Raw genomic sequence first — 8,369 nt, forward strand, 5'->3', positions numbered from 1 at the left:
CGCTCCTTCCCCCCTCCCCTCTCCCTCCCTCTTCCACCCTCTCCTTCTTTCCTAATAAGCCAGAGCAGCCACCATAGCTCTAAACCAACCCTCAAATGTGCACACAACCCTGCTGACTGATGATCACTAGGGCTTCCGAGGCAGAGCAGTCCAGGAAAAATGCCTCCATTCTGGGACCCTGGACCTAAGTATGAGACCTGCATCTGCTACTTTGTCCCTCAGCAAATTGAACTTTCCTTATTTTTGGTTTCATCATCTCTAAGTTGGGCATCATAAGAATGCCAACTAGGTGGGGTTGTTGTAAGGGTTAAATAACACCCAGTGTTAATGCCTTTCTGAACTGTAGAGTCCTCCAAATACAGGTGTCTTATGTGCTTCTTTATTCACTGTTTTGGAACCTGGGATGAGTCAGTCCAAGGATATGACCCTGTCTGGGGTCCATGTATAAAGAGCTTGCCAAAGGGGCATTGAAGGAGAAAGAATGAACATTCAGCGTCTGTGAGAGAGTGAAGAGCTGCCCTCCTGCACCAGAATCCAAACCCGGGGCCTTATTAGTATCAGGCTTCAGTCAGCTAAAGTAATGAATCACAGGCCCATTTCTTTACATGAGCTAGTGGTTCCCAAACTTGGGAGCATACCAGACTCACTTGGCAGTTTTAAAAACATACTGTCGCCTGTCTCCAACCCAGACATTCTGACTTTCTTGCTGTGGGCTGTGACTTGAGCATCAGGACAAGCTTTCCAAGTGATTCCGGTACATGGCAAAGTTTGGAGGCCACTGATTTAAGCCAATCCCTGTGAACCTCCTTTTCAGCAGCCTGGTCAAGGAAAAAGCTTCTGTACCAGAATGTTCATTGCAGCTCTATTTACAGTAGCCAGGACATGGAAGCAACCTAAGTGTCCACTGATTTAAAAAAGAAAGAAAAGCTTCCAAGTAGATCGTTGTTACAAATCAGTGAGTTAGATTCTTTTTTTCTTCTGGGAAGGAAAACAAGGAAGGAGGAAGAAAGGGAGGGATGGAGGGGAGGGAGGAGAATTTGTGTTTATCAATTGCCTCTTTGGACAAGGCATTGTGCCTTCATGTGCATTTAATCTTCCCAATAACTCTGATACTTATATAGTATGATCCCACTTTAAAGATGCAATCACTGATCCTAAAGAGCTTAAGATATTTCCTAAGGAATTTGAAACAGGACATTGGTCCTGTTTTTCTTGGTCCCTTCCACCACACCGTGACAGCCATTCAACTTTTCTTTAGGCTAACAATGCTTCCCCCACCCTGTTTTTTCTCTCCTTAGCTTTCTGGTAAAACCTGGTATGCAGCATTTCTGTATCAATGGCAAATGAAGTCAGTGTTAACATTTTTTTTGGAGGGAGAGGCAGTTTTGCATTTTAAGCTTAAATATGATGGGGAAATGACATACTTTATTCCCTTATAATAACTGTACACATAAGGCAGCTTAATTAACAGTAAATGTAGGAGTTTTCTGAGAGAGGCCCTTTCTAAGCAAAGCACCCGTACCCTATAGCTTCAGGCCTGTCAGTAAGGCTGGTCCTGTTTTTCCATTTCCCAGATTAGCTAAAGACTTCATGGAATAGGAACAGATGCAGGCAAATGCTCTCCCTTAATAATAGTTTATTCACTGAACATTTACGGAGCACCTACTGTGTGCTAGGCACTAAGAATTAAAAGAGAGGTAAAACATGTGTGACACTAAAGGCAGTTACAGCTCAGCAGCAAAGACAGATGTAGTAACCATAATTAAAATATGGTAAGTATAGTCGTGGAAGCACATTGATGGAGTAAAGAGGAAGGCCTGATGGGCCACGCTGGGCTCTTGCAGGGAGGGGAGGGGGCTGGCATCTTGGCATCAAGGTGACTTTTGAAGCGTGTGGTTGGGTCCAGTCGTGCACCCCTTTGGTGATTACCTAACCACCAATGCTTGAAAGATCCTTCCCTGAGGATGGTAGGAAAGCTATTAAAGAGGAAATCCAGGTTGTAAGAAGTTGAATGACTTGTCCAGAGTCGCAAAAGCCATCAGAGGTAGAAATTAGACTCCCACTCCGTGTTCTGACTCCAAGTTTAGTGTTCTTTCCATGACGCCGAGTTTCCTCTGCTGGTTCAGCTTCTGGCAGGACCGCAGAGCTGAGAACATAGCTGGTGACTTGTAGCATCAGGTGACATCTTGATTATTTTTTCCAGTTGGACCTGGTTGCCAAGGAAAATTTTCTCCCTTCTGAACCTGGGCAGTGAATATCTCAGATGAAAATAGAGCCTTAAAATGAAAGAAATCCAGAAAACCCCAGGTATAAAATAAAATCTGAGATGTATCGCCCTATTCAGAAAGTTATGGTATAAATACAGATGTCCATAAATATTTAAAATCACCAACACCCTTTTGCCTTGGGTGTTATATAATTTCATATTTTACAAATTAGGTTTTATTCAAATAAATGCAATTTTATTTCAGATGCTTCTAACCACCCCACCCCATCTATATTACCAGTTTAAGCCATTGCCAATTTCCTAATGATTCCCAAATAAATTTCTCCAGCCACAGATTTCTTCTAAACCTTTCCCGAGGCTGGTAGAGTATGGCTGTTCCACAGGCCGTTAAGCCTCGTATATCCCAAACCAAATTCATTATGTTCTTTACGTAGCCTTTATTTGTATCTCTTTGACGTGCTATCATTAATTCAGTTGCCCAAGTCAGACACTAAGGTCTGTTGATTACAGCTTTCCTGCCAAATACCGTCCCATCCCTCTTCCCCACCTCCCTGCCACAATTCTGCCGCAGCCCCCATTCTTTGGCACCTAACAGCTGCCATGGATCTTAACTGTACTCCCTGAAACAATGAGTATTTTCCCACACGAATCCATCTTTCTTAGCACACAGAGCACTGTCCAGCCAGTTTAAACCAAACCAGAAGGCTTTTCTTATTTTAATTCAGTACTCACATCTTTCTAAAAGGCTGGTCCATTTTCGCTTGTCAGTTAAGTAAAATACCTTGAAGATAAATTTCTGTGATGATTGAAGCTTTTATTGTGCCTCAAGGCCATCATTCTGAATACTGGTGGTTATTATATACTCCCCATGTTGTAGGCAGCATGACATTTGGCTTAAATGGATGTGTTATTCTCTTTTAAGTTCAGGTTTAAAATAAACATCTTACATCAGTGGTTCTTAACCTTTCTGGAGTCAGGAACCCTTTTGAGAATGTGGTGAAACTTAAGGGTCTTGTCTTGAGAACAACGCACAGGCACACACACATACACACATATTGCCTACAACTTCGAGACTTTCAATTCATCCATGGATCCCTAGAACAATCATGAAATCTGGGTTGAGGACCCCTGCCTTATAGGAAATTGTTTCCTTTCTTTCATGTCAGAGGCATGGTATACCTTTCTATTTTAAGGAAATGTTCTTATGAAGTTGATCCCACTCGATTTGATTAGCTGTAATACTTGCCCACCCCCTGATTTCAAGAATGGCCTGGGAATAGGGCTGTTTACCTGTATCGTCTTCCTGATTACGCCCTTAACTAGCTGTAGGACTTTGTGATGTCCTATAACTAGCAAGATACAGTAGAAATCAACTTAGATCCTCAGCCAGGGGACCGAAATTCTTGTCTCTATATCCTCTGCTAAGTTTATAAAATTGTTTTAGAAACACAACTCTAGTGTAAAATGAGGCACGTCTGCCATGATGGTATTTCGTTGTATTGGAAGAGTGCTTTCACTCCTGCTATTTCACTTTATCCTAACAAAGACCTGATGAGAAGGTCGATGAGTTATGTCTTCAATGCATAGGGATAAATTAGGAAAGGAACACAGACAGAGGCTTGATCCAAATTAGTTACATCAGGAAATATATAAGAGGTCCCATTCTGGTTCTAGCCCCCAACTGCTCTTCAACTAACTTCATGATTTAATTGAAGTTACAGGTGATCAAGGCATCAACGCAAAAACAGTTGGACCAATTTACATCAGATGAGGTCTGTGCAACAATCTGATTGATTGTGGCAGGAAGAAAACAAGTTGTAGGCAGGCATGAATGATGACTAATAACATTTTGGCTGATTTGGTCGGCTACTGGTACACTCAGTTATTCATCATTTTATCTCATATAAAAGGGGCCATCTCGGAAAAGCTAAGAAGTTTGAACATATTTTTGTGTACAGATTTTTTTCTGAGCTACCCTTAACTATACTCAGAAGTTAGAAATACGATCTGTGTTCATTTTACCTGAGCTACCCAGCATATGTTTGGTATCCTCCAAAAAACCAATCTTACTAGGCTGTTTACATCTTTCCGTGTGCAAGAAGGAAACTGAAGCCCAGTTTCATGAAATCATTTGCCTGAGGTCACCCACAGCTGATCAGAAGCACACCCAGAGAAGATCACAGGGGACACTTGTCCCCACTTATCTTCCTATATATATATATTTTTTGCGCTATGTGGGCCTCTCACTGCTGTGGCCTCTCCCGTTGCGGAGCACAGGCTCCGGATGCGCAGGCTCAGCGGCCATGGCTCACGGGCCCAGCCGCTCCGCGGCATGTGGGATCTTCCCAGACCGGGGCACGAACCCGTGTCCCCTGCATCGGCAGGCGGACTCTCAACCACTGCGCCACCAGGGAAGCCCATTTTCCTATCTTTTTAAGCAGGAGAATTAATATCTTGACACGTAGCAAATTCAACATCCAACAGAGAAAGGCTCGTAACAGCTGAAAAGTCATAACCAAGTTTACAGTTGCCTTCCAAATACTACAATTATATATGTGTCCGCCCCCCCGACACCTCCAGCACACACGCTCTCATTAAGTTCTATGTCGTCAGAATATGCTTCTCTAACTAAATAGCTTCACCTTTGGCCTTACTTGTTTTTTCCTAGGGCCTGTGTGAAATATGGAGAAATAAGCTTGTCATTTCTCCAGTTAAAAGGATAAAACTGTTGCTACTTAAAACTTTCAATTTCTGTCAAATTGAACATTGGCATTGTAGCTCTCCAAAGGGCAGTTTTGTGTCAATGAGTGCATCAGAAGCTGTTTTATGAGAGCCTGTGTTGTACTTGGCACTTTGTTAGGCAAGCCAGAAGAGACAGGAAAAAAAGAAATCCATAATCCTGTTAGAAAGGAATTGGGAGGTGGTGATTAAAAAAGCAAACCCCTGAAGCGGTTAAATAACAGTGATGTCATATGTAGAAGTGAACATTCCAGAACAGAGAGAGACAATGATCAGTACACTCGAGAATAGCAAATAATGACTTTGTGGGCAAAATAGGATTTGATCTTGGACTTGACCAATGACATTGAAGGCTTGGGCAACGCTATTGGAGTAGGAGTTAACAGAGGGTGTGAGATGGGCAGTGTATGACAAGCCTGGCTGCAAGATTCGACGAGTTAGGATGCAAGTTGAGTTGGTTAGGTGGGTAGATAGGCAGAGAGCATGATAATGAGGGCTCAAGGCCCTTGAATTTGAATCCCAGCTGGGTAGCTTTGGGCAAATTACTTAACTTCTCTGTGCCTCCGTTTCCTTGGGTAAAATGGGAATACCAGTAATCCCTCTCTCATACTGTTGTTGAGAAGATTTAATTAGATTTACAAGTTCCAAACACAAAGTTTAGAACAGTGCCTTCAATGTGTTCCATCCACCTTAGTAAGCGTTTTTACACACTTTGGTTTCGTTGGGAAGTTAAACTGAATGTGCTCCAACAATATTAACTATTATAGTCAGGGTGAAGCCAGAAAATAAAGACCTGAAAGTGGTCTGAGGAGTCTGAACTTGAATAAATAACAGAGAGCCATTCTCAGGCAGAATTGGATTTAGAAAAGCTGGGCTTAGAAGGGATCTATTCAAACCTCCAGAGAACTTGAGTACCTTGCCTTCTACACTTTACTAGTTGCTCAAAGAGCTCAGCCCTGGGGAAGGAAACCATTTGGTCGCCTTCACTGGCATGTGGATTGGTGACAAACAGCACAGAAGGCAATTGTCTGAAAAAAAAAAAATTGGATTTCAAGGGATTAAAGTTAGTCAAATTTTTATGGTTCTTTCATTTGGCAGTGGGTCTTTAAGGGTCCAGTTCTGAGGTTAATAAGTAAAGAAGCTGGAGAACCAGGTTGGTAGGTTGAATATTAATGAGCCCCTCTTGGAGAGTTACTGAAAAGTCACCAGTAACATGGTGCGATGATGTCTCCTCGAATTCTGAGTAGACCCTCGCCTTCTTCAGAATCATCTTTGACCCTGATAACCCCTGAGCGCCAGACAGGTCTGCACTGATTCATCCTTCGGGCGTTCCAGGGAGACAGATAAGTAGAGCCAGACAGCTATGTCCAGTTGTTTAGGGTGGTGAGGTAGAGTTAACTTCCGGAATCTGTCTACTAGTCAGTAGTCCTGAGACCCTCCTTCAGTTTACTTTAGTGAGGCTCTTCTCCAATTCGGATTGTATGGTCTTTACATAATTACAATGTCTTCCCTCTGGAATTTGCTAGTGATTCGTGGTCTGTGACTCTAAAGGGAAAAGACCTAACAGGTGACTTGCCGTTTTCGTTAAACTGAGCCAATCTCTCAAATAGGTAAACTATTTGTAAACCTATAGCAGCTACAGATTATTTTAGAAGAGTTTGAAAGTTTTCTACCAATCAGCTTTGTTTTTCAGATATGATACTCTCCTCCATGCTTTATGTTTTGCAACCTTGGCTTCTGCTGTCATCTTTTAGGAATTTGAATCAGTGACTTTACCTATACATGATGGTGACCAAGGTCAACAAGAGGCTTGGGGAAAAAAAATTCCTCAGCCTGTTCTACTACTCCAAATGGGGAATTAGCGGTAAAGAAGGGCAATGTATTTGCCAGACCTCGTGCTAGATATTTATTTTTCAGTAATGCATACATAGTGATTGATATACACAATATCATGATTAATAGATGCTACGGAAAACGTACCAAACAATGTACAAAGGACACAAACTAGGTATGACAAAAAGACATGCTCTCTGCTTTACCTGTCATGTAGCCACACCATCTAAAATACATTCTCATGTTTGCAGAAATAAATATTAAGGATTAATTTTGAGAACTTCCCTACTGATTCCCGAGAACCTAATTATAGAACTGACAAATACAGTGAATGACCAGCAATATCTTTGTATTAAAAAAAAAAGTTTTCTTGCTATTGTAGAAGAGTTCAAATAAAGCTAGTTATCCTTTCTGCCCTTTTAAACTACCCTTGTGGGTCAGATGCCTGTCCCCGCCCCCCTCCCAGATTTCCGGATGTGTCCAGAAAGCCCCTCTTATAGGGGCTTGGCCTTTTCTGTCTCTCTCTCTTTTTCTTCCCTGCCCCCTCCCCATTTTTAAAGGGCTTTAAAGAACATCTCTGGGAGACAAAAATAGCTCCAGTTGTGAGAGGCCTACACACTGGGAATGCAACTGAGAGATGCAAGTCAGCAAGTGCGAGCCGACAACAGGAGTGTCTGGCCCTGGGTGGATGCTCCTCGCTGTATGGGTGCCGCTTCTCTGCCTGGGCCTGGTGGGTAGAAGGGAAAATGGTTTTTCAGGGGTGGGCGGTGGGTCGGGTAGGTTTGGGGTCCGGCCTTGTTAGGAATGGAAACCCCATTATTCGGGGCCGAGGGGGCTCTTCCTTCCCCTCCCCCCAGGTTTTAAAAAACGTCTTTTGCCCAGCCGGGGATTGGCGACGGTCAAAAGGGAGCCGTTGGCAATGAATGTCACCCTGAAGGTAAAATGAAAGACAAAAGATGAACGCATGCTTGCTTTCGGTTCGGCAGCGGCGGCTGCAGCGGCAGTAGCAACAGCAGGATTTAAAGGGGAAAAAAAAACCCACAAAAAACCCCACACGCACAGACACACATAAATACACACCCAGAGGCGTCAATTATGCCAACGCAATATTGCAATCAAATCATGACAGTGCCGGGAATTTTTTTTTTTTTTTGCGGGGGGGAAATCTAGATATTTATTTTGCAAAAGGGAGAGAGAGAAAGGCATGCAAACAGAAACGTGCACATACCACGTAACCACCCGAGGAGAACCTGGCAGCCTCTCTCTTCTTCTGCCAAGTTATCATTGAGAAAACAGACAGGCATCATGACGTCCTGGGTCACAGGGAGTGCGGACCGACGCTACCAAGAGCAAAGGGAGGCGCCCGGGCGCTCCGGCTAGCGGCGGGCGCCCCTCGGCCCCTGGCCGCCCGGCTCATTTCCCAGCCAAAGCGACCGGCTTCGGCTTCTTTAAAATCCCCGACGACTCACCTGCTTAACCTGCTGCAGTTCTGACCCTGCCAAGGTAACTGGTCCAAATCCTTATCATCAACATCTGGAGACAGACATTTGCATCTGGGGCATCCTTGATT

At 43.5% G+C, this 8,369-nt stretch overlaps 1 protein-coding gene and 1 long non-coding RNA gene across 5 annotated transcripts in view; one reads left to right on the forward strand and one right to left on the reverse strand.

Moving 5' to 3' along the window:
• ESRRG (estrogen related receptor gamma) overlaps nucleotides 1–8,369 on the forward strand; it is a 638,184-nt gene that overhangs the window by 38,305 nt on the left and 591,510 nt on the right. Inside the window, exon 1 of one of the 4 annotated variants that reach the window (XM_024739211.1) lies at nucleotides 6,217–6,269. The exons of the other annotated variants lie outside the window; for them this stretch is intronic. The gene's annotated coding sequence lies outside the window, so the exon portion shown is untranslated. Of the gene's footprint in view, nucleotides 1–6,216; nucleotides 6,270–8,369 lie in introns of those variants that run through there. 4 annotated transcript variants of the gene reach the window in all.
• LOC112395809 (uncharacterized) lies at nucleotides 1,637–8,358 on the reverse strand. The gene is made up of 3 exons (XR_003002455.1): nucleotides 8,269–8,358; nucleotides 8,028–8,139; nucleotides 1,637–2,243 (listed from the first exon to the last, which is right to left on the reverse strand). It is a non-coding gene; the product is annotated as an uncharacterized LOC112395809 (long non-coding RNA).

This window comes from Neophocaena asiaeorientalis, unplaced genomic scaffold (genome assembly GCF_003031525.2).
Source record: "Neophocaena asiaeorientalis asiaeorientalis breed wild unplaced genomic scaffold, Neophocaena_asiaeorientalis_V1.1 scaffold477, whole genome shotgun sequence".
NCBI classification, from domain to species: domain Eukaryota; kingdom Metazoa; phylum Chordata; class Mammalia; order Artiodactyla; family Phocoenidae; genus Neophocaena; species Neophocaena asiaeorientalis.